Source organism: Rhinoderma darwinii, chromosome 4 (assembly GCF_050947455.1).
Source record: "Rhinoderma darwinii isolate aRhiDar2 chromosome 4, aRhiDar2.hap1, whole genome shotgun sequence".
Lineage (NCBI taxonomy): Eukaryota > Metazoa > Chordata > Amphibia > Anura > Rhinodermatidae > Rhinoderma > Rhinoderma darwinii.
In genome coordinates, this window is record NC_134690.1 from 4,955,323 (window position 1) to 4,979,297 (window position 23,975).

A 23,975-nucleotide genomic window follows, 5' to 3' on the forward strand; every position below is an offset into this window, starting at 1 on the left:
CGTTCGCCTAACACGCGAAAGGTCCCCTGTTCGAGACAGGGCAGAAACATGGAATTTTTTTTGTTGGCACTAATTGGCTGGATTATTTTTCTCAATTCGTTTCTGCATGGCTTGCGGGTTGTGGGTTGCGGAACAATCAATATCCAAGTTTCTGTAGTGTAGTGGTTATCACGTTCGCCTTACACGCGAAAGGTCCCCTGTTCGAGACAGGGCAGAAACATGGAATTTTTTATGTTGCCACTAATTGGCTGGATTCTTTTTCTCAATTCGTTTCTGCATGGCTTGCGGGTTGTGGGTTGCGGAACAATCGATATCCAAGTTTCTGTAGTGTAGTGGTTATCATGTTCGCCTAACACGCGAAAGGTCCCCTGTTTGAGACAGGGCAGAAACATGGAACTATGTCTTCCTTTTAACACAAAGAAAGCATTTAAATTTGTCAAACTTTGGTTTCTGCAATGGTGGGTTTTTGTATCAAGCGGAAGTTTCTGTAGTGTAGTGGTTATCACGTTCGCCTAACACGCGAAAGGTCCCCTGTTCGAGACAGGGCAGAAACATGGAATTTTTTTTGTTGGCACTAATTGGCTGGATTCTTTTTCTCAATTCGTTTCTGCATGGCTTGCGGGTTGTGGGTTGCGGAACAATCAATATCCAAGTTTCTGTAGTGTAGTGGTTATCACGTTCGCCTCACACGCGAAAGGTCCCCTGTTCGAAACTGGGCAGAAACAAGGAATTTTTTATGTTGCCACTAATTGGCTGGATTCTTTTTCTCAATTCGTTTCTGCATGGCTTGCGGGTTGTGGGTTGCGGAACAATCAATATCCACGTTTCTGTAGTGTAGTGGTTATCATGTTCGCCTAACACGCGAAAGGTCCCCTGTTTGAGACAGGGCATAAACATGGAATTTTTTTTGTTGGCACTAATTGGCTGGATTCTTTTTCTCAATTCGTTTCTGCATGGCTTGCGGGTTGCGGGTTGCGAAACAATCAATATCCAAGTTTCTGTAGTGTAGTGGTTATCACGTTCGCCTAACACGCGAAAGGTCCCCTGTTCTAGACAGGGCAGAAACATGGAACTATGTCTTCCTTTTAACACAAAGAAAGCCTTTAAATTTGTCAAACTTTGGTTTCTGCAATGGTGGGTTTTTGTATCAAGGGGAAGTTTCTGTAGTGTAGTGGTTATCACGTTCGCCTAACACGCGAAAGGTCCCCTGTTCGAGACAGGGCAGAAACATGGAATTTTTTTTGTTGCCACTAATTGGCTGGATTCTTTTTCTCAATTCGTTTCTGCATGGCTTGCGGGTTGTGGGTTGCGGAACAATCAATATCCAAGTTTCTGTAGTGTAGTGGTTATCATGTTCGCCTAACACGTGAAAGGTCCCCTGTTTGAGACAGGGCAGAAACATGGAACTATGTCTTCCTTTTAACACAAAGAAAGCCTTTAAATTTGTCAAACTTTGGTTTCTGCAATGGTGGGTTTTTGTATCAAGCGGAAGTTTCTGTAGTGTAGTGGTTATCACGTTCGCCTAACACGCGAAAGGTCCCCTGTTCGAGACAGGGCAGAAACATGGAATTTTTTTTGTTGGCACTAATTGGCTGGATTCTTTTTCTCAATTCGTTTCTGCATGGCTTGCGGGTTGTGGGTTGCGGAACAATCAATATCCAAGTTTCTGTAGTGTAGTGGTTATCACGTTCGCCTCACACGCGAAAGGTCCCCTGTTCGAAACTGGGCAGAAACAAGGAACTATGTGTTCCTTTTAACACAAAGAAAGCCTTTAAATTTGTCAAACTTTGGTTTCTGCAATGGTGGGTTTTTGTATCAAGGGGAAGTTTCTGTAGTGTAGTGGTTATCACGTTCGCCTAACACGCGAAAGGTCCCCTGTTCGAGACAGGGCAGAAACATGGAATTTTTTTTGTTGGCACTAATTGGCTGGATTCTTTTTCTCAATTCGTTTCTGCATGGCTTGCGGGTTGTGGGTTGCGGAACAATCAATATCCAAGTTTCTGTAGTGTAGTGGTTATCACGTTCGCCTCACACGCGAAAGGTCCCCTGTTTGAAACTGGGCAGAAACAAGGAACTATGTGTTCCTTTTAACACAAAGAAAGCCTTTAAATTTGTCAAACTTTGGTTTCTGCAATGGTGGGTTTTTGTATCAAGCGGAAGTTTCTGTAGTGTAGTGGTTATCACGTTCGCCTAACACGCGAAAGGTCCCCTGTTCGAGACAGGGCAGAAACATGGAATTTTTTTTGTTGGCACTAATTGGCTGGATTCTTTTTCTCAATTCGTTTCTGCATGGCTTGCGGGTTGTGGGTTGCGGAACAATCAATATCCAAGTTTCTGTAGTGTAGTGGTTATCACGTTTGCCTCACACGCGAAAGGTCCCCTGTTCGAAACTGGGCAGAAACAAGGAACTATGTGTTCCTTTTAACACAAAGAAAGCCTTTAAATTTGTCAAACTTTGGTTTCTGCAATGGTGGGTTTTTGTATCAAGGGGAAGTTTCTGTAGTGTAGTGGTTATCACGTTCGCCTAACACGCGAAAGGTCTCCTGTTCGAGACAGGGCAGAAACATGGAATTTTTTTTGTTGCCACTAATTGGCTGGATTCTTTTTCTCAATTCGTTTCTGCATGGCTTGCGGGTTGTGGGTTGCGGAACAATCAATATCCAAGTTTCTGTAGTGTAGTGGTTATCATGTTCGCCTAACACGCGAAAGGTCCCCTGTTTGAGACAGGGCAGAAACATGGAACTATGTCTTCCTTTTAACACAAAGAAAGCCTTTAAATTTGTCAAACTTTGGTTTCTGCAATGGTGGGTTTTTGTATCAAGCGGAAGTTTCTGTAGTGTAGTGGTTATCACGTTCGCCTAACACGCGAAAGGTCCCCTGTTCGAGACAGGGCAGAAACATGGAATTTTTTTTGTTGGCACTAATTGGCTGGATTCTTTTTCTCAATTCGTTTCTGCATGGCTTGCGGGTTGTGGGTTGCGGAACAATCAATATCCAAGTTTCTGTAGTGTAGTGGTTATCACGTTCGCCTCACACGCGAAAGGTCCCCTGTTCGAAACTGGGCAGAAACAAGGAACTATGTGTTCCTTTTAACACAAAGAAAGCCTTTAAATTTGTCAAACTTTGGTTTCTGCAATGGTGGGTTTTTGTATCAAGGGGAAGTTTCTGTAGTGTAGTGGTTATCACGTTCGCCTAACACGCGAAAGGTCCCCTGTTCGAGACAGGGCAGAAACATGGAATTTTTTTTGTTGCCACTAATTGGCTGGATTCTTTTTCTCAATTCGTTTCTGCATGGCTTGCGGGTTGTGGGTTGCGGAACAATCAATATCCAAGTTTCTGTAGTGTAGTGGTTATCATGTTCGCCTAACACGCGAAAGGTCCCCTGTTTGAGACAGGGCAGAAACATGGAACTATGTCTTCCTTTTAACACAAAGAAAGCCTTTAAATTTGTCAAACTTTGGTTTCTGCAATGGTGGGTTTTTGTATCAAGCGGAAGTTTCTGTAGTGTAGTGGTTATCACGTTCGCCTAACACGCGAAAGGTCCCCTGTTCGAGACAGGGCAGAAACATGGAATTTTTTTTGTTGGCACTAATTGGCTGGATTCTTTTTCTCAATTCGTTTCTGCATGGCTTGCGGGTTGTGGGTTGCGGAACAATCAATATCCAAGTTTCTGTAGTGTAGTGGTTATCACGTTCGCCTCACACGCGAAAGGTCCCCTGTTCGAAACTGGGCAGAAACAAGGAACTATGTGTTCCTTTTAACACAAAGAAAGCCTTTAAATTTGTCAAACTTTGGTTTCTGCAATGGTGGGTTTTTGTATCAAGGGGAAGTTTCTGTAGTGTAGTGGTTATCACGTTCGCCTAACACGCGAAAGGTCCCCTGTTCGAGACAGGGCAGAAACATGGAATTTTTTATGTTGGCACTAATTGGCTGGATTATTTTTCTCAATTCGTTTCTGCATGGCTTGCGGGTTGTGGGTTGCGGAACAATCAATATCCAAGTTTCTGTAGTGTAGTGGTTATCACGTTCGCCTTACACGCGAAAGGTCCCCTGTTCGAGACAGGGCAGAAACATGGAATTTTTTATGTTGCCACTAATTGGCTGGATTCTTTTTCTCAATTCGTTTCTGCATGGCTTGCGGGTTGTGGGTTGCGGAACAATCAATATCCAAGTTTCTGTAGTGTAGTGGTTATCACGTTCGCCTAACACGCGAAAGGTCCCCTGTTCGAGACAGGGCAGAAACATGGAATTTTTTATGTTGCCACTAATTGGCTGGATTCTTTTTCTCAATTCGTTTCTGCATGGCTTGCGGGTTGTGGGTTGCGGAACAATCAATATCCAAGTTTCTGTAGTGTAGTGGTTATCATGTTCGCCTAACACGCGAAAGGTCCCCTGTTTGAGACAGGGCAGAAACATGGAACTATGTCTTCCTTTTAACACAAAGAAAGCCTTTAAATTTGTCAAACTTTGGTTTCTGCAATGGTGGGTTTTTGTATCAAGCGGAAGTTTCTGTAGTGTAGTGGTTATCACGTTCGCCTAACACGCGAAAGGTCCCCTGTTCGAGACAGGGCAGAAACATGGAATTTTTTTTGTTGGCACTAATTGGCTGGATTCTTTTTCTCAATTCGTTTCTGCATGGCTTGCGGGTTGCGGGTTGTGGGTTGCGGAACAATCAATATCCAAGTTTCTGTAGTGTAGTGGTTATCACGTTCGCCTAACACGCGAAAGGTCCCCTGTTCGAGACAGGGCAGAAACATGGAACTATGTCTTCCTTTTAACACAAAGAAAGCCTTTAAATTTGTCAAACTTTGGTTTCTGCAATGGTGGGTTTTTGTATCAAGGAGAAGTTTCTGTAGTGTAGTGGTTATCACGTTCGCCTAACACGCGAAAGGTCCCCTGTTCGAGACAGGGCAGAAACATGGAATTTTTTTTGTTGCCACTAATTGGCTGGATTCTTTTTCTCAATTCGTTTCTGCATGGCTTGCGGGTTGTGGGTTGCGGAACAATCAATATCCAAGTTTCTGTAGTGTAGTGGTTATCACGTTCGCCTCACACGCGAAAGGTCCCCTGTTCGAAACTGGGCAGAAACAAGGAACTATGTGTTCCTTTTAACACAAAGAAAGCCTTTAAATTTGTCAAACTTTGGGTTCTGCAATGGTGGGTTTTTGTATCAAGGGGAAGTTTCTGTAGTGTAGTGGTTATCACGTTCGCCTAACACGCGAAAGGTCCCCTGTTCGAGACAGGGCAGAAACATGGAATTTTTTTTGTTGGCACTAATTGGCTGGATTCTTTTTCTCAATTCGTTTCTGCATGGCTTGCGGGTTGTGGGTTGCGGAACAATCAATATCCAAGTTTCTGTAGTGTAGTGGTTATCACGTTCGCCTTACACGCGAAAGGTCCCCTGTTCGAGACAGGGCAGAAACATGGAATTTTTTTTTGTTGGCACTAATTGGCTGGATTCTTTTTCTCAATTCGTTTCTGCATGGCTTGCGGGTTGTGGGTTGCGGAACAATCAATATCCAAGTTTCTGTAGTGTAGTGGTTATCACGTTCGCCTAACACGCGAAAGGTCCCCTGTTCGAGACAGGGCAGAAACATGGAATTTTTTTTGTTGGCACTAATTGGCTGGATTCTTTTTCTCAATTCGTTTCTGCATGGCTTGCGGGTTGTGGGTTGCGGAACAATCAATATCCAAGTTTCTGTAGTGTAGTGGTTATCATGTTTGCCTAACACGCGAAAGGTCCCCTGTTCGAGACAGGGCAGAAACATGGAACTATGTCTTCCTTTTAACACAAAGAAAGCCTTTAAATTTGTCAAACTTTGGTTTCTGCAATGGTGGGTTTTTGTATCAAGCGGAAGTTTCTGTAGTGTAGTGGTTATCACGTTCGCCTAACACGCGAAAGGTCCCCTGTTCGAGACAGGGCAGAAACATGGAATTTTTTTTGTTGGCACTAATTGGCTGGATTCTTTTTCTCAATTCGTTTCTGCATGGCTTGCGGGTTGTGGGTTGCGGAACAATCAATATCCAAGTTTCTGTAGTGTAGTGGTTATCACGTTCGCCTCACACGCGAAAGGTCCCCTGTTCGAAACTGGGCAGAAACAAGGAACTATGTGTTCCTTTTAACACAAAGAAAGCCTTTAAATTTGTCAAACTTTGGTTTCTGCAATGGTGGGTTTTTGTATCAAGGGGAAGTTTCTGTAGTGTAGTGGTTATCACGTTCGCCTAACACGCGAAAGGTCCCCTGTTCGAGACAGGGCAGAAACATGGAATTTTTTTTGTTGGCACTAATTGGCTGGATTCTTTTTCTCAATTCGTTTCTGCATGGCTTGCGGGTTGTGGGTTGCGGAACAATCAATATCCAAGTTTCTGTAGTGTAGTGGTTATCATGTTTGCCTAACACGCGAAAGGTCCCCTGTTCGAGACAGGGCAGAAACATGGAACTATGTCTTCCTTTTAACACAAAGAAAGCCTTTAAATTTGTCAAACTTTGGTTTCTGCAATGGTGGGTTTTTGTATCAAGCGGAAGTTTCTGTAGTGTAGTGGTTATCACGTTCGCCTAACACGCGAAAGGTCCCCTGTTCGAGACAGGGCAGAAACATGGAATTTTTTTTGTTGGCACTAATTGGCTGGATTCTTTTTCTCAATTCGTTTCTGCATGGCTTGCGGGTTGTGGGTTGCGGAACAATCAATATCCAAGTTTCTGTAGTGTAGTGGTTATCACGTTCGCCTCACACGCGAAAGGTCCCCTGTTCGAAACTGGGCAGAAACAAGGAACTATGTGTTCCTTTTAACACAAAGAAAGCCTTTAAATTTGTCAAACTTTGGTTTCTGCAATGGTGGGTTTTTGTATCAAGCGGAAGTTTCTGTAGTGTAGTGGTTATCACGTTCGCCTAACACGCGAAAGGTCCCCTGTTCGAGACAGGGCAGAAACATGGAATTTTTTTTGTTGGCACTAATTGGCTGGATTCTTTTTCTCAATTCGTTTCTGCATGGCTTGCGGGTTGTGGGTTGCGGAACAATCAATATCCAAGTTTCTGTAGTGTAGTGGTTATCACGTTCGCCTCACACGCGAAAGGTCCCCTGTTCGAAACTGGGCAGAAACAAGGAACTATGTGTTCCTTTTAACACAAAGAAAGCCTTTAAATTTGTCAAACTTTGGTTTCTGCAATGGTGGGTTTTTATATCAAGGGGAAGTTTCTGTAGTGTAGTGGTTATCACGTTTGCCTAACACGCGAAAGGTCCCCTGTTCGAGACAGGGCAGAAACATGGAATTTTTTTTGTTGGCACTAATTGGCTGGATTCTTTTTCTCAATTCGTTTCTGCATGGCTTGCGGGTTGTGGGTTGCGGAACAATCAATATCCAAGTTTCTGTAGTGTAGTGGTTATCACGTTCTCCTTACACGCGAAAGGTCCTTTGTTCGAGACAGGGCAGAAACATGGAATTTTTTTTTGTTGGCACTAATTGGCTGGATTCTTTTTCTCAATTCGTTTCTGCATGGCTTGCGGGTTGTGTGTTGCGGAACAATCAATATCCAAGTTTCTGTAGTGTAGTGGTTATCACGTTCGCCTTACACGCGAAAGGTCCCCTGTTCGAGACAGCGCAGAAACATGGATTTTTTTTGTTGGCACTAATTGGCTGGATTCTTTTTCTCAATTCGTTTCTGCATGGCTTGCGGGTTGTGGGTTGCGGAACAATCAATATCCAAGTTTCTGTAGTGTAGTGGTTATCACGTTCTCCTTACACGCGAAAGGTCCTTTGTTCGAGACAGGGCAGAAACATGGAATTTTTTTTTGTTGGCACTAATTGGCTGGATTCTTTTTCTCAATTCGTTTCTGCATGGCTTGCGGGTTGTGTGTTGCGGAACAATCAATATCCAAGTTTCTGTAGTGTAGTGGTTATCACGTTCGCCTTACACGCGAAAGGTCCCCTGTTCGAGACAGGGCAGAAACATGGATTTTTTTTTGTTGGCTCTAATTGGCTGGATTCTTTTTCTCAATTCGTTTCTGCATGGCTTGCGGGTTGTGGGTTGCGGAACAATCAATATCCAAGTTTCTGTAGTGTAGTGGTTATCACGTTCGCCTAACACGCGAAAGGTCCCCTGTTCGAGACAGGGCAGAAACATGGAATTTTTTTTGTTGGCACTAATTGGCTGGATTCTTTTTCTCAATTCGTTTCTGCATGGCTTGCGGGTTGTGGGTTGCGGAACAATCAATATTCAAGTTTCTGTAGTGTAGTGGTTATCATGTTCGCCTAACACGCGAAAGGTCCCCTGTTCGAGACAGGGCAGAAACATGGAACTATGTCTTCCTTTTAACACAAAGAAAGCCTTTAAATTTGTCAAACTTTGGTTTCTGCAATGGTGGGTTTTTGTATCAAGCGGAAGTTTCTGTAGTGTAGTGGTTATCACGTTCGCCTAACACGCGAAAGGTCCCCTGTTCGAGACAGGGCAGAAACATGGAATTTTTTTTGTTGGCACTAATTGGCTGGATTCTTTTTCTCAATTCGTTTCTGCATGGCTTGCGGGTTGTGGGTTGCGGAACAATCAATATCCAAGTTTCTGTAGTGTAGTGGTTATCACGTTCGCCTCACACGCGAAAGGTCCCCTGTTCGAAACTGGGCAGAAACAAGGAACTATGTGTTCCTTTTAACACAAAGAAATCCTTTAAATTTGTCAAACTTTGGTTTCTGCAATGGTGGGTTTTTGTATCAAGGGGAAGTTTCTGTAGTGTAGTGGTTATCACGTTCGCCTAACACGCGAAAGGTCCCCTGTTCGAGACAGGGCAGAAACATGGAATTTTTTATGTTGCCACTAATTGGCTGGATTCTTTTTCTCAATTCGTTTCTGCATGGCTTGCGGGTTGTGGGTTGCGGAACAATCAATATCCAAGTTTCTGTAGTGTAGTGGTTATCATGTTCGCCTAACACGCGAAAGGTCCCCTGTTTGAGACAGGGCAGAAACATGGAACTATGTCTTCCTTTTAACACAAAGAAAGCCTTTAAATTTGTCAAACTTTGGTTTCTGCAATGGTGGGTTTTTGTATCAAGCGGAAGTTTCTGTAGTGTAGTGGTTATCACGTTCGCCTAACACGCGAAAGGTCCCCTGTTCGAGACAGGGCAGAAACATGGAATTTTTTTTGTTGGCACTAATTGGCTGGATTCTTTTTCTCAATTCGTTTCTGCATGGCTTGCGGGTTGTGGGTTGCGGAACAATCAATATCCAAGTTTCTGTAGTGTAGTGGTTATCACGTTCGCCTAACACGCGAAAGGTCCCCTGTTCGAGACAGGGCAGAAACATGGAACTATGTCTTCCTTTTAACACAAAGAAAGCCTTTAAATTTGTCAAACTTTGGTTTCTGCAATGGTGGGTTTTTGTATCAAGGGGAAGTTTCTGTAGTGTAGTGGTTATCACGTTCGCCTAACACGCGAAAGGTCCCCTGTTTGAGACAGGGCAGAAACATGGAACTATGTCTTCCTTTTAACACAAAGAAAGCCTTTAAATTTGTCAAACTTTGGTTTCTGCAATGGTGGGTTTTTGTATCAAGCGGAAGTTTCTGTAGTGTAGTGGTTATCACGTTCGCCTAACACGCGAAAGGTCCCCTGTTCGAGACAGGGCAGAAACATGGAATTTTTTTTGTTGGCACTAATTGGCTGGATTCTTTTTCTCAATTCGTTTCTGCATGGCTTGCGGGTTGTGGGTTGCGGAACAATCAATATCCAAGTTTCTGTAGTGTAGTGGTTATCACGTTCGCCTAACACGCGAAAGGTCCCCTGTTCGAGACAGGGCAGAAACATGGAACTATGTCTTCCTTTTAACACAAAGAAAGCCTTTAAATTTGTCAAACTTTGGTTTCTGCAATGGTGGGTTTTTGTATCAAGGGGAAGTTTCTGTAGTGTAGTGGTTATCACGTTCGCCTAACACGCGAAAGGTCCCCTGTTCGAGACAGGGCAGAAACATGGAATTTTTTTTGTTGGCACTAATTGGCTGGATTCTTTTTCTCAATTCGTTTCTGCATGGCTTGCGGGTTGTGGGTTGCGGAACAATCAATATCCAAGTTTCTGTAGTGTAGTGGTTATCACGTTCGCCTAACACGCGAAAGGTCCCCTGTTCGAGACAGGGCAGAAACATGGAACTATGTCTTCCTTTTAACACAAAGAAAGCCTTTAAATTTGTCAAACTTTGGTTTCTGCAATGGTGGGTTTTTGTATCAAGGGGAAGTTTCTGTAGTGTAGTGGTTATCACGTTCGCCTAACACGCGAAAGGTCCCCTGTTCGAGACAGGGCAGAAACATGGAATTTTTTTTGTTGCCACTAATTGGCTGGATTCTTTTTCTCAATTCGTTTCTGCATGGCTTGCGGGTTGTGGGTTGCGGAACAATCAATATCCAAGTTTCTGTAGTGTAGTGGTTATCATGTTCGCCTAACACGCGAAAGGTCCCCTGTTTGAGACAGGGCAGAAACATGGAACTATGTCTTCCTTTTAACACAAAGAAAGCCTTTAAATTTGTCAAACTTTGGTTTCTGCAATGGTGGGTTTTTGTATCAAGCGGAAGTTTCTGTAGTGTAGTGGTTATCACGTTCGCCTAACACGCGAAAGGTCCCCTGTTCGAGACAGGGCAGAAACATGGAATTTTTTTTGTTGGCACTAATTGGCTGGATTCTTTTTCTCAATTCGTTTCTGCATGGCTTGCGGGTTGTGGGTTGCGGAACAATCAATGTCCAAGTTTCTGTAGTGTAGTGGTTATCACGTTCGCCTCACACGCGAAAGGTCCCCTGTTCGAAACTGGGCAGAAACAAGGAACTATGTGTTCCTTTTAACACAAAGAAAGCCTTTAAATTTGTCAAACTTTGGTTTCTGCAATGGTGGGTTTTTGTATCAAGGGGAAGTTTCTGTAGTGTAGTGGTTATCACGTTCGCCTAACACGCGAAAGGTCCCCTGTTCGAGACAGGGCAGAAACATGGAATTTTTTTTGTTGGCACTAATTGGCTGGATTATTTTTCTCAATTCGTTTCTGCATGGCTTGCGGGTTGTGGGTTGCGGAACAATCAATATCCAAGTTTCTGTAGTGTAGTGGTTATCACGTTCGCCTTACACGCGAAAGGTCCCCTGTTCGAGACAGGGCAGAAACATGGAATTTTTTATGTTGCCACTAATTGGCTGGATTCTTTTTCTCAATTCGTTTCTGCATGGCTTGCGGGTTGTGGGTTGCGGAACAATCAATATCCAAGTTTCTGTAGTGTAGTGGTTATTACGTTCACCTAACACGCGAAAGGTCCCCTGTTCGAGACAGGGCAGAAACATGGAATTTTTTATGTTGCCACTAATTGGCTGGATTCTTTTTCTCAATTCGTTTCTGCATGGCTTGCGGGTTGTGGGTTGCGGAACAATCAATATCCAAGTTTCTGTAGTGTAGTGGTTATCATGTTCGCCTAACACGCGAAAGGTCCCCTGTTTGAGACAGGGCAGAAACATGGAACTATGTCTTCCTTTTAACACAAAGAAAGCCTTTAAATTTGTCAAACTTTGGTTTCTGCAATGGTGGGTTTTTGTATCAAGCGGAAGTTTCTGTAGTGTAGTGGTTATCACGTTCGCCTAACACGCGAAAGGTCCCCTGTTCGAGACAGGGCAGAAACATGGAATTTTTTTTGTTGGCACTAATTGGCTGGATTCTTTTTCTCAATTCGTTTCTGCATGGCTTGCGGGTTGTGGGTTGCGGAACAATCAATATCCAAGTTTCTGTAGTGTAGTGGTTATCACGTTCGCCTAACACGCGAAAGGTCCCCTGTTCGAGACAGGGCAGAAACATGGAATTTTTTTTGTTGGCACTAATTGGCTGGATTCTTTTTCTCAATTCGTTTCTGCATGGCTTGCGGGTTGTGGGTTGCGGAACAATCAATATCCAAGTTTCTGTAGTGTAGTGGTTATCATGTTCGCCTAACACGCGAAAGGTCCCCTGTTTGAGACAGGGCAGAAACATGGAACTATGTCTTCCTTTTAACACAAAGAAAGCCTTTAAATTTGTCAAACTTTGGTTTCTGCAATGGTGGGTTTTTGTATCAAGCGGAAGTTTCTGTAGTGTAGTGGTTATCACGTTCGCCTAACACGCGAAAGGTCCCCTGTTCGAGACAGGGCAGAAACATGGAATTTTTTTTGTTGGCACTAATTGGCTGGATTCTTTTTCTCAATTCGTTTCTGCATGGCTTGCGGGTTGTGGGTTGCGGAACAATCAATGTCCAAGTTTCTGTAGTGTAGTGGTTATCACGTTCGCCTCACACGCGAAAGGTCCCCTGTTCGAAACTGGGCAGAAACAAGGAACTATGTGTTCCTTTTAACACAAAGAAAGCCTTTAAATTTGTCAAACTTTGGTTTCTGCAATGGTGGGTTTTTGTATCAAGGGGAAGTTTCTGTAGTGTAGTGGTTATCACGTTCGCCTAACACGCGAAAGGTCCCCTGTTCGAGACAGGGCAGAAACATGGAATTTTTTTTGTTGGCACTAATTGGCTGGATTCTTTTTCTCAATTCGTTTCTGCATGGCTTGCGGGTTGTGGGTTGCGGAACAATCAATATCCAAGTTTCTGTAGTGTAGTGGTTATCACGTTCGCCTCACACGCGAAAGGTCCCCTGTTCGAAACTGGGCAGAAACAAGGAACTATGTGTTCCTTTTAACACAAAGAAAGCCTTTAAATTTGTCAAACTTTGGTTTCTGCAATGGTGGGTTTTTGTATCAAGGGGAAGTTTCTGTAGTGTAGTGGTTATCACGTTCGCCTAACACGCGAAAGGTCCCCTGTTCGAGACAGGGCAGAAACATGGAATTTTTTTTGTTGGCACTAATTGGCTGGATTATTTTTCTCAATTCGTTTCTGCATGGCTTGCGGGTTGTGGGTTGCGGAACAATCAATATCCAAGTTTCTGTAGTGTAGTGGTTATCACGTTCGCCTTACACGCGAAAGGTCCCCTGTTCGAGACAGGGCAGAAACATGGAATTTTTTATGTTGCCACTAATTGGCTGGATTCTTTTTCTCAATTCGTTTCTGCATGGCTTGCGGGTTGTGGGTTGCGGAACAATCAATATCCAAGTTTCTGTAGTGTAGTGGTTATCACGTTCACCTAACACGCGAAAGGTCCCCTGTTCGAGACAGGGCAGAAACATGGAATTTTTTATGTTGCCACTAATTGGCTGGATTCTTTTTCTCAATTCGTTTCTGCATGGCTTGCGGGTTGTGGGTTGCGGAACAATCAATATCCAAGTTTCTGTAGTGTAGTGGTTATCATGTTCGCCTAACACGCGAAAGGTCCCCTGTTTGAGACAGGGCAGAAACATGGAACTATGTCTTCCTTTTAACACAAAGAAAGCCTTTAAATTTGTCAAACTTTGGTTTCTGCAATGGTGGGTTTTTGTATCAAGCGGAAGTTTCTGTAGTGTAGTGGTTATCACGTTCGCCTAACACGCGAAAGGTCCCCTGTTCGAGACAGGGCAGAAACATGGAATTTTTTTTGTTGGCACTAATTGGCTGGATTCTTTTTCTCAATTCGTTTCTGCATGGCTTGCGGGTTGTGGGTTGCGGAACAATCAATATCCAAGTTTCTGTAGTGTAGTGGTTATCACGTTCGCCTAACACGCGAAAGGTCCCCTGTTCGAGACAGGGCAGAAACATGGAATTTTTTTTGTTGGCACTAATTGGCTGGATTCTTTTTCTCAATTCGTTTCTGCATGGCTTGCGGGTTGTGGGTTGCGGAACAATCAATATCCAAGTTTCTGTAGTGTAGTGGTTATCACGTTCGCCTCACACGCGAAAGGTCCCCTGTTCGAAACTGGGCAGAAACAAGGAACTATGTGTTCCTTTTAACACAAAGAAAGCCTTTAAATTTGTCAAACTTTGGTTTCTGCAATGGTGGGTTTTTGTATCAAGGGGAAGTTTCTGTAGTGTAGTGGTTATCACGTTCGCCTAACACGCGAAAGGTCCCCTGTTCGAGACAGGGCAGAAACATGGAATTTTTTTTGTTGGCACTAATTGGCTGGATTATTTTTCTCAATTCGTTTCTGCATGGCTTGCGGGTTGTGGGTTGCGGAACAATCAATATCCAAGTTTCTGTAGTGTAGTGGTTATCACATTCGCCTTACACGCGAAAGGTCCCCTGTTCGAGACAGGGCAGAAACATGGAATTTTTTATGTTGCCACTAATTGGCTGGATTCTTTTTCTCAATTCGTTTCTGCATGGCTTGCAGGTTGTGGGTTGCGGAACAATCAATATCCAAGTTTCTGTAGTGTAGTGGTTATCACGTTCGCCTAACACGCGAAAGGTCCCCTGTTCGAGACAGGGCAGAAACATGGAATTTTTTATGTTGCCACTAATTGGCTGGATTCTTTTTCTCAATTCGTTTCTGCATGGCTTGCGGGTTGTGGGTTGCGGAACAATCAATATCCAAGTTTCTGTAGTGTAGTGGTTATCATGTTCGCCTAACACGCGAAAGGTCCCCTGTTTGAGACAGGGCAGAAACATGGAACTATGTCTTCCTTTTAACACAAAGAAAGCCTTTAAATTTGTCAAACTTTGGTTTCTGCAATGGTGGGTTTTTGTATCAAGCGGAAGTTTCTGTAGTGTAGTGGTTATCACGTTCGCCTAACACGCGAAAGGTCCCCTGTTCGAGACAGGGCAGAAACATGGAATTTTTTTTGTTGCCACTAATTGGCTGGATTCTTTTTCTCAATTCGTTTCTGCATGGCTTGCGGGTTGTGGGTTGCGGAACAATCAATATCCAAGTTTCTGTAGTGTAGTGGTTATCACGTTCGCCTAACACGCGAAAGGTCCCCTGTTCGAGACAGGGCAGAAACATGGAATTTTTTTTGTTGGCACTAATTGGCTGGATTCTTTTTCTCAATTCGTTTCTGCATGGCTTGCGGGTTGTGGGTTGCGGAACAATCAATATCCAAGTTTCTGTAGTGTAGTGGTTATCACGTTCGCCTCACACGCGAAAGGTCCCCCTGTTCGAAACTGGGCAGAAACAAGGAACTATGTGTTCCTTTTAACACAAAGAAAGCCTTTAAATTTGTCAAACTTTGGTTTCTGCAATGGTGGGTTTTTGTATCAAGGGGAAGTTTCTGTAGTGTAGTGGTTATCACGTTCGCCTAACACGCGAAAGGTCCCCTGTTCGAGACAGGGCAGAAACATGGAATTTTTTTTGTTGGCACTAATTGGCTGGATTCTTTTTCTCAATTCGTTTCTGCATGGCTTGCGGGTTGTGGGTTGCGGAACAATCAATATCCAAGTTTCTGTAGTGTAGTGGTTATTACGTTCGCCTCACACGCGAAAGGTCCCCTGTTCGAAACTGGGCAGAAACAAGGAACTATGTGTTCCTTTTAACACAAAGAAAGCCTTTAAATTTGTCAAACTTTGGTTTCTGCAATGGTGGGTTTTTGTATCAAGGGGAAGTTTCTGTAGTGTAGTGGTTATCACGTTCGCCTAACACGCGAAAGGTCCCCTGTTCGAGACAGGGCAGAAACATGGAATTTTTTATGTTGCCACTAATTGGCTGGATTCTTTTTCTCAATTCGTTTCTGCATGGCTTGCGGGTTGTGGGTTGCGGAACAATCAATATCCAAGTTTCTGTAGTGTAGTGGTTATCACGTTCGCCTAACACGCGAAAGGTCCCCTGTTCGAGACAGGGCAGAAACATGGAATTTTTTATGTTGCCACTAATTGGCTGGATTCTTTTTCTCAATTCGTTTCTGCATGGCTTGCGGGTTGTGGGTTGCGGAACAATCAATATCCAAGTTTCTGTAGTGTAGTGGTTATCACGTTCGCCTTACACGCGAAAGGTCCCCTGTTCGAGACAGGGCAGAAACATGGAATTTTTTATGTTGCCACTAATTGGCTGGATTCTTTTTCTCAATTCGTTTCTGCATGGCTTGCGGGTTGTGGGTTGCGGAACAATCAATATCCAAGTTTCTGTAGTGTAGTGGTTATCACGTTCGCCTAACACGCGAAAGGTCCCCTGTTCGAGACAGGGCAGAAACATGGAATTTTTTATGTTGCCACTAATTGGCTGGATTCTTTTTCTCAATTCGTTTCTGCATGGCTTGCGGGTTGTGGGTTGCGGAACAATCAATATCCAAGTTTCTGTAGTGTAGTGGTTATCATGTTCGCCTAACACGCGAAAGGTCCCCTGTTTGAGACAGGGCAGAAACATGGAACTATGTCTTCCTTTTAACACAAAGAAAGCCTTTAAATTTGTCAAACTTTGGTTTCTGCAATGGTGGGTTTTTGTATCAAGCGGAAGTTTCTGTAGTGTAGTGGTTATCACGTTCGCCTAACACGCGAAAGGTCCCCTGTTCGAGACAGGGCAGAAACATGGAATTTTTTTTGTTGGCACTAATTGGCTGGATTCTTTTTCTCAATTCGTTTCTGCATGGCTTGCGGGTTGTGGGTTGCGGAACAATCAATATCCAAGTTTCTGTAGTGTAGTGGTTATCACGTTCGCCTAACACGCGAAAGGTCCCCTGTTCGAGACAGGGCAGAAACATGGAATTTTTTTTGTTGGCACTAATTGGCTGGATTCTTTTTCTCAATTCGTTTCTGCATGGCTTGCGGGTTGTGGGTTGCGGAACAATCAATATCCAAGTTTCTGTAGTGTAGTGGTTATCACGTTCTCCTTACACGCGAAAGGTCCCCTGTTCGAGACAGGGCAGAAACATGGAATTTTTTTTTGTTGGCACTAATTGGCTGGATTCTTTTTCTCAATTCGTTTCTGCATGGCTTGCGGGTTGTGTGTTGCGGAACAATCAATATCCAAGTTTCTGTAGTGTAGTGGTTATCACGTTCGCCTTACACGCGAAAGGTCCCCTGTTCGAGACAGGGCAGAAACATGGATTTTTTTTTGTTGGCTCTAATTGGCTGGATTCTTTTTCTCAATTCGTTTCTGCATGGCTTGCGGGTTGTGGGTTGCGGAACAATCAATATCCAAGTTTCTGTAGTGTAGTGGTTATCACGTTCGCCTAACACGCGAAAGGTCCCCTGTTCGAGACAGGGCAGAAACATGGAATTTTTTTTGTTGGCACTAATTGGCTGGATTCTTTTTCTCAATTCGTTTCTGCATGGCTTGCGGGTTGTGGGTTGCGGAACAATCAATATCCAAGTTTCTGTAGTGTAGTGGTTATCATGTTCGCCAAACACGCGAAAGGTCCCCTGTTCGAGACAGGGCAGAAACATGGAACTATGTCTTCCTTTTAACACAAAGAAAGCCTTTAAATTTGTCAAACTTTGGTTTCTGCAATGGTGGGTTTTTGTATCAAGCGGAAGTTTCTGTAGTGTAGTGGTTATCACGTTCGCCTAACACGCGAAAGGTCCCCTGTTCGAGACAGGGCAGAAACATGGAATTTTTTTTGTTGGCACTAATTGGCTGGATTCTTTTTCTCAATTCGTTTCTGCATGGCTTGCGGGTTGTGGGTTGCGGAACAATCAATATCCAAGTTTCTGTAGTGTAGTGGTTATCACGTTCGCCTAACACGCGAAAGGTCCCCTGTTCGAGACAGGGCAGAAACATGGAACTATGTCTTCCTTTTAACACAAAGAAAGCCTTTAAATTTGTCAAACTTTGGTTTCTGCAATGGTGGGTTTTTGTATCAAGGGGAAGTTTCTGTAGTGTAGTGGTTATCACGTTCGCCTAACACGCGAAAGGTCCCCTGTTCGAGACAGGGCAGAAACATGGAACTATGTCTTCCTTTTAACACAAAGAAAGCCTTTAAATTTGTCAAACTTTGGTTTCTGCAATGGTGGGTTTTTGTATCAAGCGGAAGTTTCTGTAGTGTAGTGGTTATCACGTTCGCCTAACACGCGAAAGGTCCCCTGTTCGAGACAGGGCAGAAACATGGAATTTTTTTTGTTGGCACTAATTGGCTGGATTCTTTTTCTCAATTCGTTTCTGCATGGCTTGCGGGTTGTGGGTTGCGGAACAATCAATATCCAAGTTTCTGTAGTGTAGTGGTTATCACGTTCGCCTAACACGCGAAAGGTCCCCTGTTCGAGACAGGGCAGAAACATGGAACTATGTCTTCCTTTTAACACAAAGAAAGCCTTTAAATTTGTCAAACTTTGGTTTCTGCAATGGTGGGTTTTTGTATCAAGCGGAAGTTTCTGTAGTGTAGTGGTTATCACGTTCGCCTAACACGCGAAAGGTCCCCTGTTCGAGACAGGGCAGAAACATGGAATTTTTTTTGTTGGCACTAATTGGCTGGATTCTTTTTCTCAATTCGTTTCTGCATGGCTTGCGGGTTGTGGGTTGCGGAACAATCAATATCCAAGTTTCTGTAGTGTAGTGGTTATCACGTTCGCCTAACACGCGAAAGGTCCCCTGTTCGAGACAGGGCAGAAACATGGAACTATGTCTTCCTTTTAACACAAAGAAAGCCTTTAAATTTGTCAAACTTTGGTTTCTGCAATGGTGGGTTTTTGTATCAAGGGGAAGTTTCTGTAGTGTAGTGGTTATCACGTTCGCCTCACACGCGAAAGGTCCTCTGTTCGAAACTGGGCAGAAACAAGGAACTATGTCTTCCTTTTAACACAAAGAAAGCCTTTAAATTTGTCAAACTTTGGTTTCTGCAATGGTGGGTTTTTGTATCAAGGGGAAGTTTCTGTAGTGTAGTGGTTATCACGTTCGCCTAACACGCGAAAGGTCCCCTGTTCGAGACAGGGCAGAAACATGGAATTTTTTTTGTTGGCACTAATTGGCTGGATTCTTTTTCTCAATTCGTTTCTGCATGGCTTGCGGGTTGTGAGTTGCGGAACAATCAATATCCAAGTTTCTGTAGTGTAGTGGTTATCACGTTCGCCTCACACGCGAAAGGTCCCCTGTTCGAAACTGGGCAGAAACAAGGAACTATGTGTTCCTATTAACACAAAGAAAGCCTTTAAATTTGTCAAACTTTGGTTTCTGCAATGGTGGGTTTTTGTATCAAGGGGAAGTTTCTGTAGTGTAGTGGTTATCACGTTCGCCTAACACGCGAAAGGTCCCCTGTTCGAGGCAGGGCAGAAACATGGAATTTTTTATGTTGCCACTAATTGGCTGGATTCTTTTTCTCAATTCGTTTCTGCATGGCTTGCGGGTTGTGGTTTGCGGAACAATCAATATCCAAGTTTCTGTAGTGTAGTGGTTATCACGTTCGCCTAACACGCGAAAGGTCCCCTGTTCGAGACAGGGCAGAAACATGGAATTTTTTTTGTTGGCACTAATTGGCTGGATTCTTTTTCTCAATTCGTTTCTGCATGGCTTGCGGGTTGTGGGTTGCGGAACAATCAATATCCAAGTTTCTGTAGTGTAGTGGTTATCACGTTCGCCTAACACGCGAAAGGTCCCCTGTTCGAGACAGGGCAGAAACATGGAATTTTTTTTGTTGGCACTAATTGGCTGGATTCTTTTTCTCAATTCGTTTCTGCATGGCTTGCGGGTTGTGGGTTGCAGAACAATCAATATCCAAGTTTCTGTAGTGTAGTGGTTATCACGTTCGCCTAACACGCGAAAGGTCCCCTGTTCGAGACAGGGCAGAAACATGGAACTATGTCTTCCTTTTAACACAAAGAAAGCCTTTAAATTTGTCAAACTTTGGTTTCTGCAATGGTGGGTTTTTGTATCAAGGGGAAGTTTCTGTAGTGTAGTGGTTATCACGTTCGCCTCACACGCGAAAGGTCCCCTGTTCGAAACTGGGCAGAAACAAGGAACTATGTGTTCCTTTTAACACAAAGAAAGCCTTTAAATTTGTCAAACTTTGGTTTCTGCAATGGTGGGTTTTTGCATCAAGGGGAAGTTTCTGTAGTGTAGTGGTTATCACGTTCGCCTAACACGCGAAAGGTCCCCTGTTCGAGACAGGGCAGAAACATGGAATTTTTTTTGTTGGCACTAATTGGCTGGATTATTTTTCTCAATTCGTTTCTGCATGGCTTGCGGGTTGTGGGTTGCGGAACAATCAATATCCAAGTTTCTGTAGTGTAGTGGTTATCACGTTCGCCTAACACGCGAAAGGTCCCCTGTTCGAGACAGGGCAGAAACAAGGAACTATGTCTTCCTTTTAACACAAAGAAAGCCTTTAAATTTGTCAAACTTTGGTTTCTGCAATGGTGGGTTTTTGTATCAAGGGGAAGTTTCTGTAGTGTAGTGGTTATCACGTTCGCCTCACACGCGAAAGGTCCCCTGTTCGAGACAGGGCAGAAACATGGAATTTTTTATGTTGCCACTAATTGGCTGGATTCTTTTTCTCAATTCGTTTCTGCATGGCTTGCGGGTTGTGGGTTGCGGAACAATCAATATCCAAGTTTCTGTAGTGTAGTGGTTATCACGTTCGCCTAACACGCGAAAGGTCCCCTGTTCGAGACAGGGCAGAAACAAGGAACTATGTCTTCCTTTTAACACAAAGAAAGCCTTTAAATTTGTCAAACTTTGGTTTCTGCAATGGTGGGTTTTTGTATCAAGGGGAAGTTTCTGTAGTGTAGTGGTTATCACGTTCGCCTAACACGCGAAAGGTCCCCTGTTCGAGACAGGGCAGAAACATGGAATTTTTTTTGTTGCCACTAATTGGCTGGATTATTTTTCTCAATTCGTTTCTGCATGGCTTGCGGGTTGTGGGTTGCTGAACAATCAATATCCAAGTTTCTGTAGTGTAGTGTTTATCACGTTCGCCTTACACGCGAAATGTCCCCTGTTCGAGACAGGGCAGAAACATGGAATTTTTTATGTTGCCACTAATTGGCTGGATTCTTTTTCTCAATTAGTTTCTGCATGGCTTGCGGGTTGTGGGTTGCGGAACAATCAATATCCAAGTTTCTGTAGTGTAGTGGTTATCACGTTCGCCTAACACGCGAAAGGTCCCCTGTTCGAGACAGGGCAGAAACATGGAATTTTTTATGTTGCCACTAATTGGCTGGATTCTTTTTCTCAATTCGTTTCTGCATGGCTTGCGGGTTGTGGGTTGCGGAACAATCAATATCCAAGTTTCTGTAGTGTAGTGGTTATCACGTTCGCCTAACACGCGAAAGGTCCCCTGTTCGAGACAGGGCAGAAACATGGAACTATGTCTTCCTTTTAACACAAAGAAAGCCTTTCAATTTGTCAAACTTTGGTTTCTGCAATGGTGGGTTTTTGTATCAAGGGGAAGTTTCTGTAGTGTAGTGGTTATCACGTTCGCCTAACACGCGAAAGGTCCCCTGTTCGAGACAGTGCAGAAACATGCAATTTTTTTTGTTGGCACTAATTGGCTGGATTCTTTTTCTCAATTCGTTTCTGCATGGCTTGCGGGTTGTGGGTTGCGGAACAATCAATATCCAAGTTTCTGTAGTGTAGTGGTTATCACGTTCGCCTTACACGCGAAAGGTCCCCTGTTCGAGACAGGGCAGAAACATGGAATTTTTTTTGTTGGCACTAATTGGCTGGATTCTTTTTCTCAATTCGTTTCTGCATGGCTTGCGGGTTGTGGGTTGCGGAACAATCAATATCCAAGTTTCTGTAGTGTAGTGGTTATCACGTTCGCCTAACACGCGAAAGGTCCCCTGTTCGAGACAGGGCAGAAACATGGAACTATGTCTTCCTTTTAACACAAAGAAAGCCTTTCAATTTGTCAAACTTTGGTTTCTGCAATGGTGGGTTTTTGTATCAAGGGGAAGTTTCTGTAGTGTAGTGGTTATCACGTTCGCCTAACACGCGAAAGGTCCCCTGTTCGAGACAGGGCAGAAACATGCAATTTTTTTTGTTGGCACTAATTGGCTGGATTCTTTTTCTCAATTCGTTTCTGCATGGCTTGCGGGTTGTGGGTTGCGGAACAATCAATATCCAAGTTTCTGTAGTGTAGTGGTTATCACGTTCGCCTCACACGCGAAAGGTCCCCTGTTCGAAACTGGGCAGAAACAAGGAACTATGTGTTCCTTTTAACACAAAGAAAGCCTTTAAATTTGTCAAACTTTGGTTTCTGCAATGGTGGGTTTTTGTATCAAGGGGAAGTTTCTGTAGTGTAGTGGTTATCACGTTCGCCTAACACGCGAAAGGTCCCCTGTTCGAGACAGGGCAGAAACATGGAATTTTTTTTGTTGCCACTAATTGGCTGGATTATTTTTCTCAATTCGTTTCTGCATGGCTTGCGGGTTGTGGGTTGCGGAACAATCAATATCCAAGTTTCTGTAGTGTAGTGGTTATCACGTTCGCCTTACACGCGAAAGGTCCCCTGTTCGAGACAGGGCAGAAACATGGAATTTTTTTTGTTGGCACTAATTGGCTGGATTCTTTTTCTCAATTCGTTTCTGCATGGCTTGCGGGTTGTGGGTTGCGGAACAATCAATATCCAAGTTTCTGTAGTGTAGTGGTTATCACGTTCGCCTAACACGCGAAAGGTCCCCTGTTCGAGACAGGGCAGAAACATGGAATTTTTTATGTTGCCACTAATTGGCTGGATTCTTTTTCTCAATTCGTTTCTGCATGGCTTGCGGGTTGTGGGTTGCGGAACAATCAATATCCAAGTTTCTGTAGTGTAGTGGTTATCACGTTCGCCTAACACGCGAAAGGTCCCCTGTTCGAGACAGGGCAGAAACATGGAACTATGTCTTCCTTTTAACACAAAGAAAGCCTTTCAATTTGTCAAACTTTGGTTTCTGCAATGGTGGGTTTTTGTATCAAGGGGAAGTTTCTGTAGTGTAGTGGTTATCACGTTCGCCTAACACGCGAAAGGTCCCCTGTTCGAGACAGGGCAGAAACATGCAATTTTTTTGTTGGCACTAATTGGCTGGATTCTTTTTCTCAATTCGTTTCTGCATGGCTTGCGGGTTGTGGGTTGCGGAACAATCAATATCCAAGTTTCTGTAGTGTAGTGGTTATCACGTTCGCCTTACACGCGAAAGGTCCCCTGTTCGAGACAGGGCAGAAACATGGAATTTTTTTTGTTGGCACTAATTGGCTGGATTCTTTTTCTCAATTCGTTTCTGCATGGCTTGCGGGTTGTGGGTTGCGGAACAATCAATATCCAAGTTTCTGTAGTGTAGTGGTTATCACGTTCGCCTAACACGCGAAAGGTCCCCTGTTCGAGACAGGGCAGAAACATGGAACTATGTCTTCCTTTTAACACAAAGAAAGCCTTTCAATTTGTCAAACTTTGGTTTCTGCAATGGTGGGTTTTTGTATCAAGGGGAAGTTTCTGTAGTGTAGTGGTTATCACGTTCGCCTTACACGCGAAAGGTCCCCTGTTCGAGACAGGGCAGAAACATGGAATTTTTTTTGTTGGCACTAATTGGCTGGATTCTTTTTCTCAATTCGTTTCTGCATGGCTTGCGGGTTGTGGGTTGCGGAACAATCAATATCCAAGTTTCTGTAGTGTAGTGGTTATCACGTTCGCCTAACACGCGAAAGGTCCCCTGTTCGAGACAGGGCAGAAACATGGAATTTTTTATGTTGCCACTAATTGGCTGGATTCTTTTTCTCAATTCGTTTCTGCATGGCTTGCGGGTTGTGGGTTGCAGAACAATCAATATCCAAGTTTCTGTAGTGTAGTGGTTATCACGTTCGCCTAACACGCGAAAGGTCCCCTGTTCGAGACAGGGCAGAAACATGGAACTATGTCTTCCTTTTAACACAAAGAAAGCCTTTCAATTTGTCAAACTTTGGTTTCTGCAATGGTGGGTTTTTGTATCAAGGGGAAGTTTCTGTAGTGTAGTGGTTATCACGTTCGCCTAACACGCGAAAGGTCCCCTGTTCGAGACAGGGCAGAAACATGCAATTTTTTTGTTGGCACTAATTGGCTGGATTCTTTTTCTCAATTCGTTTCTGCATGGCTTGCGGGTTGTGGGTTGCGGAACAATCAATATCCAAGTTTCTGTAGTGTAGTGGTTATCACGTTCGCCTTACACGCGAAAGGTCCCCTGTTCGAGACAGGGCAGAAACATGGAATTTTTTTTGTTGGCACTAATTGGCTGGATTCTTTTTCTCAATTCGTTTCTGCATGGCTTGCG

The 23,975-nt window shown here is 43.8% G+C and overlaps 33 non-coding genes across 33 annotated transcripts; all 33 read left to right on the forward strand.

Moving 5' to 3' along the window:
• Positions 1-147: 147 nt before the first annotated feature.
• TRNAV-UAC (transfer RNA valine (anticodon UAC)) lies at positions 148-220 on the forward strand. The gene has a single exon. It is a non-coding gene; the product is annotated as a tRNA-Val (tRNA).
• Positions 221-652: 432 nt separating this feature from the next.
• Positions 653-725, forward strand: TRNAV-CAC (transfer RNA valine (anticodon CAC)). Its single transcript has one exon. It is a non-coding gene; the product is annotated as a tRNA-Val (tRNA).
• Positions 726-1,662: 937 nt separating this feature from the next.
• TRNAV-CAC (transfer RNA valine (anticodon CAC)) lies at positions 1,663-1,735 on the forward strand. The gene has a single exon. It is a non-coding gene; the product is annotated as a tRNA-Val (tRNA).
• A 1,263-nt stretch (positions 1,736-2,998) lies between these two features.
• On the forward strand, positions 2,999-3,071 carry TRNAV-CAC (transfer RNA valine (anticodon CAC)). The gene has a single exon. It is a non-coding gene; the product is annotated as a tRNA-Val (tRNA).
• A 595-nt stretch (positions 3,072-3,666) lies between these two features.
• TRNAV-CAC (transfer RNA valine (anticodon CAC)) lies at positions 3,667-3,739 on the forward strand. Its single transcript has one exon. It is a non-coding gene; the product is annotated as a tRNA-Val (tRNA).
• Positions 3,740-4,000: 261 nt separating this feature from the next.
• TRNAV-UAC (transfer RNA valine (anticodon UAC)) lies at positions 4,001-4,073 on the forward strand. Its single transcript has one exon. It is a non-coding gene; the product is annotated as a tRNA-Val (tRNA).
• A 944-nt stretch (positions 4,074-5,017) lies between these two features.
• TRNAV-CAC (transfer RNA valine (anticodon CAC)) lies at positions 5,018-5,090 on the forward strand. The gene has a single exon. It is a non-coding gene; the product is annotated as a tRNA-Val (tRNA).
• Positions 5,091-5,351: 261 nt separating this feature from the next.
• TRNAV-UAC (transfer RNA valine (anticodon UAC)) lies at positions 5,352-5,424 on the forward strand. The gene has a single exon. It is a non-coding gene; the product is annotated as a tRNA-Val (tRNA).
• A 604-nt stretch (positions 5,425-6,028) lies between these two features.
• TRNAV-CAC (transfer RNA valine (anticodon CAC)) lies at positions 6,029-6,101 on the forward strand. Its single transcript has one exon. It is a non-coding gene; the product is annotated as a tRNA-Val (tRNA).
• A 595-nt stretch (positions 6,102-6,696) lies between these two features.
• TRNAV-CAC (transfer RNA valine (anticodon CAC)) lies at positions 6,697-6,769 on the forward strand. The gene has a single exon. It is a non-coding gene; the product is annotated as a tRNA-Val (tRNA).
• Positions 6,770-7,030: 261 nt separating this feature from the next.
• Positions 7,031-7,103, forward strand: TRNAV-CAC (transfer RNA valine (anticodon CAC)). The gene has a single exon. It is a non-coding gene; the product is annotated as a tRNA-Val (tRNA).
• A 433-nt stretch (positions 7,104-7,536) lies between these two features.
• TRNAV-UAC (transfer RNA valine (anticodon UAC)) lies at positions 7,537-7,609 on the forward strand. The gene has a single exon. It is a non-coding gene; the product is annotated as a tRNA-Val (tRNA).
• Positions 7,610-7,878: 269 nt separating this feature from the next.
• On the forward strand, positions 7,879-7,951 carry TRNAV-UAC (transfer RNA valine (anticodon UAC)). The gene has a single exon. It is a non-coding gene; the product is annotated as a tRNA-Val (tRNA).
• A 603-nt stretch (positions 7,952-8,554) lies between these two features.
• On the forward strand, positions 8,555-8,627 carry TRNAV-CAC (transfer RNA valine (anticodon CAC)). The gene has a single exon. It is a non-coding gene; the product is annotated as a tRNA-Val (tRNA).
• Positions 8,628-10,721: 2,094 nt separating this feature from the next.
• TRNAV-CAC (transfer RNA valine (anticodon CAC)) lies at positions 10,722-10,794 on the forward strand. The gene has a single exon. It is a non-coding gene; the product is annotated as a tRNA-Val (tRNA).
• Positions 10,795-11,055: 261 nt separating this feature from the next.
• Positions 11,056-11,128, forward strand: TRNAV-UAC (transfer RNA valine (anticodon UAC)). The gene has a single exon. It is a non-coding gene; the product is annotated as a tRNA-Val (tRNA).
• A 1,108-nt stretch (positions 11,129-12,236) lies between these two features.
• TRNAV-CAC (transfer RNA valine (anticodon CAC)) lies at positions 12,237-12,309 on the forward strand. The gene has a single exon. It is a non-coding gene; the product is annotated as a tRNA-Val (tRNA).
• Positions 12,310-12,570: 261 nt separating this feature from the next.
• Positions 12,571-12,643, forward strand: TRNAV-CAC (transfer RNA valine (anticodon CAC)). The gene has a single exon. It is a non-coding gene; the product is annotated as a tRNA-Val (tRNA).
• A 261-nt stretch (positions 12,644-12,904) lies between these two features.
• Positions 12,905-12,977, forward strand: TRNAV-UAC (transfer RNA valine (anticodon UAC)). Its single transcript has one exon. It is a non-coding gene; the product is annotated as a tRNA-Val (tRNA).
• Positions 12,978-13,751: 774 nt separating this feature from the next.
• On the forward strand, positions 13,752-13,824 carry TRNAV-CAC (transfer RNA valine (anticodon CAC)). The gene has a single exon. It is a non-coding gene; the product is annotated as a tRNA-Val (tRNA).
• Positions 13,825-14,085: 261 nt separating this feature from the next.
• Positions 14,086-14,158, forward strand: TRNAV-UAC (transfer RNA valine (anticodon UAC)). Its single transcript has one exon. It is a non-coding gene; the product is annotated as a tRNA-Val (tRNA).
• Positions 14,159-15,772: 1,614 nt separating this feature from the next.
• TRNAV-UAC (transfer RNA valine (anticodon UAC)) lies at positions 15,773-15,845 on the forward strand. Its single transcript has one exon. It is a non-coding gene; the product is annotated as a tRNA-Val (tRNA).
• A 774-nt stretch (positions 15,846-16,619) lies between these two features.
• TRNAV-UAC (transfer RNA valine (anticodon UAC)) lies at positions 16,620-16,692 on the forward strand. Its single transcript has one exon. It is a non-coding gene; the product is annotated as a tRNA-Val (tRNA).
• A 99-nt stretch (positions 16,693-16,791) lies between these two features.
• Positions 16,792-16,864, forward strand: TRNAV-UAC (transfer RNA valine (anticodon UAC)). The gene has a single exon. It is a non-coding gene; the product is annotated as a tRNA-Val (tRNA).
• Positions 16,865-18,795: 1,931 nt separating this feature from the next.
• TRNAV-CAC (transfer RNA valine (anticodon CAC)) lies at positions 18,796-18,868 on the forward strand. The gene has a single exon. It is a non-coding gene; the product is annotated as a tRNA-Val (tRNA).
• A 766-nt stretch (positions 18,869-19,634) lies between these two features.
• Positions 19,635-19,707, forward strand: TRNAV-CAC (transfer RNA valine (anticodon CAC)). Its single transcript has one exon. It is a non-coding gene; the product is annotated as a tRNA-Val (tRNA).
• Positions 19,708-20,131: 424 nt separating this feature from the next.
• On the forward strand, positions 20,132-20,204 carry TRNAV-CAC (transfer RNA valine (anticodon CAC)). Its single transcript has one exon. It is a non-coding gene; the product is annotated as a tRNA-Val (tRNA).
• Positions 20,205-21,312: 1,108 nt separating this feature from the next.
• On the forward strand, positions 21,313-21,385 carry TRNAV-UAC (transfer RNA valine (anticodon UAC)). Its single transcript has one exon. It is a non-coding gene; the product is annotated as a tRNA-Val (tRNA).
• A 432-nt stretch (positions 21,386-21,817) lies between these two features.
• On the forward strand, positions 21,818-21,890 carry TRNAV-CAC (transfer RNA valine (anticodon CAC)). The gene has a single exon. It is a non-coding gene; the product is annotated as a tRNA-Val (tRNA).
• Positions 21,891-22,151: 261 nt separating this feature from the next.
• Positions 22,152-22,224, forward strand: TRNAV-UAC (transfer RNA valine (anticodon UAC)). Its single transcript has one exon. It is a non-coding gene; the product is annotated as a tRNA-Val (tRNA).
• A 602-nt stretch (positions 22,225-22,826) lies between these two features.
• Positions 22,827-22,899, forward strand: TRNAV-UAC (transfer RNA valine (anticodon UAC)). Its single transcript has one exon. It is a non-coding gene; the product is annotated as a tRNA-Val (tRNA).
• Positions 22,900-23,160: 261 nt separating this feature from the next.
• On the forward strand, positions 23,161-23,233 carry TRNAV-UAC (transfer RNA valine (anticodon UAC)). The gene has a single exon. It is a non-coding gene; the product is annotated as a tRNA-Val (tRNA).
• A 602-nt stretch (positions 23,234-23,835) lies between these two features.
• TRNAV-UAC (transfer RNA valine (anticodon UAC)) lies at positions 23,836-23,908 on the forward strand. The gene has a single exon. It is a non-coding gene; the product is annotated as a tRNA-Val (tRNA).
• Positions 23,909-23,975: the final 67 nt, after the last annotated feature.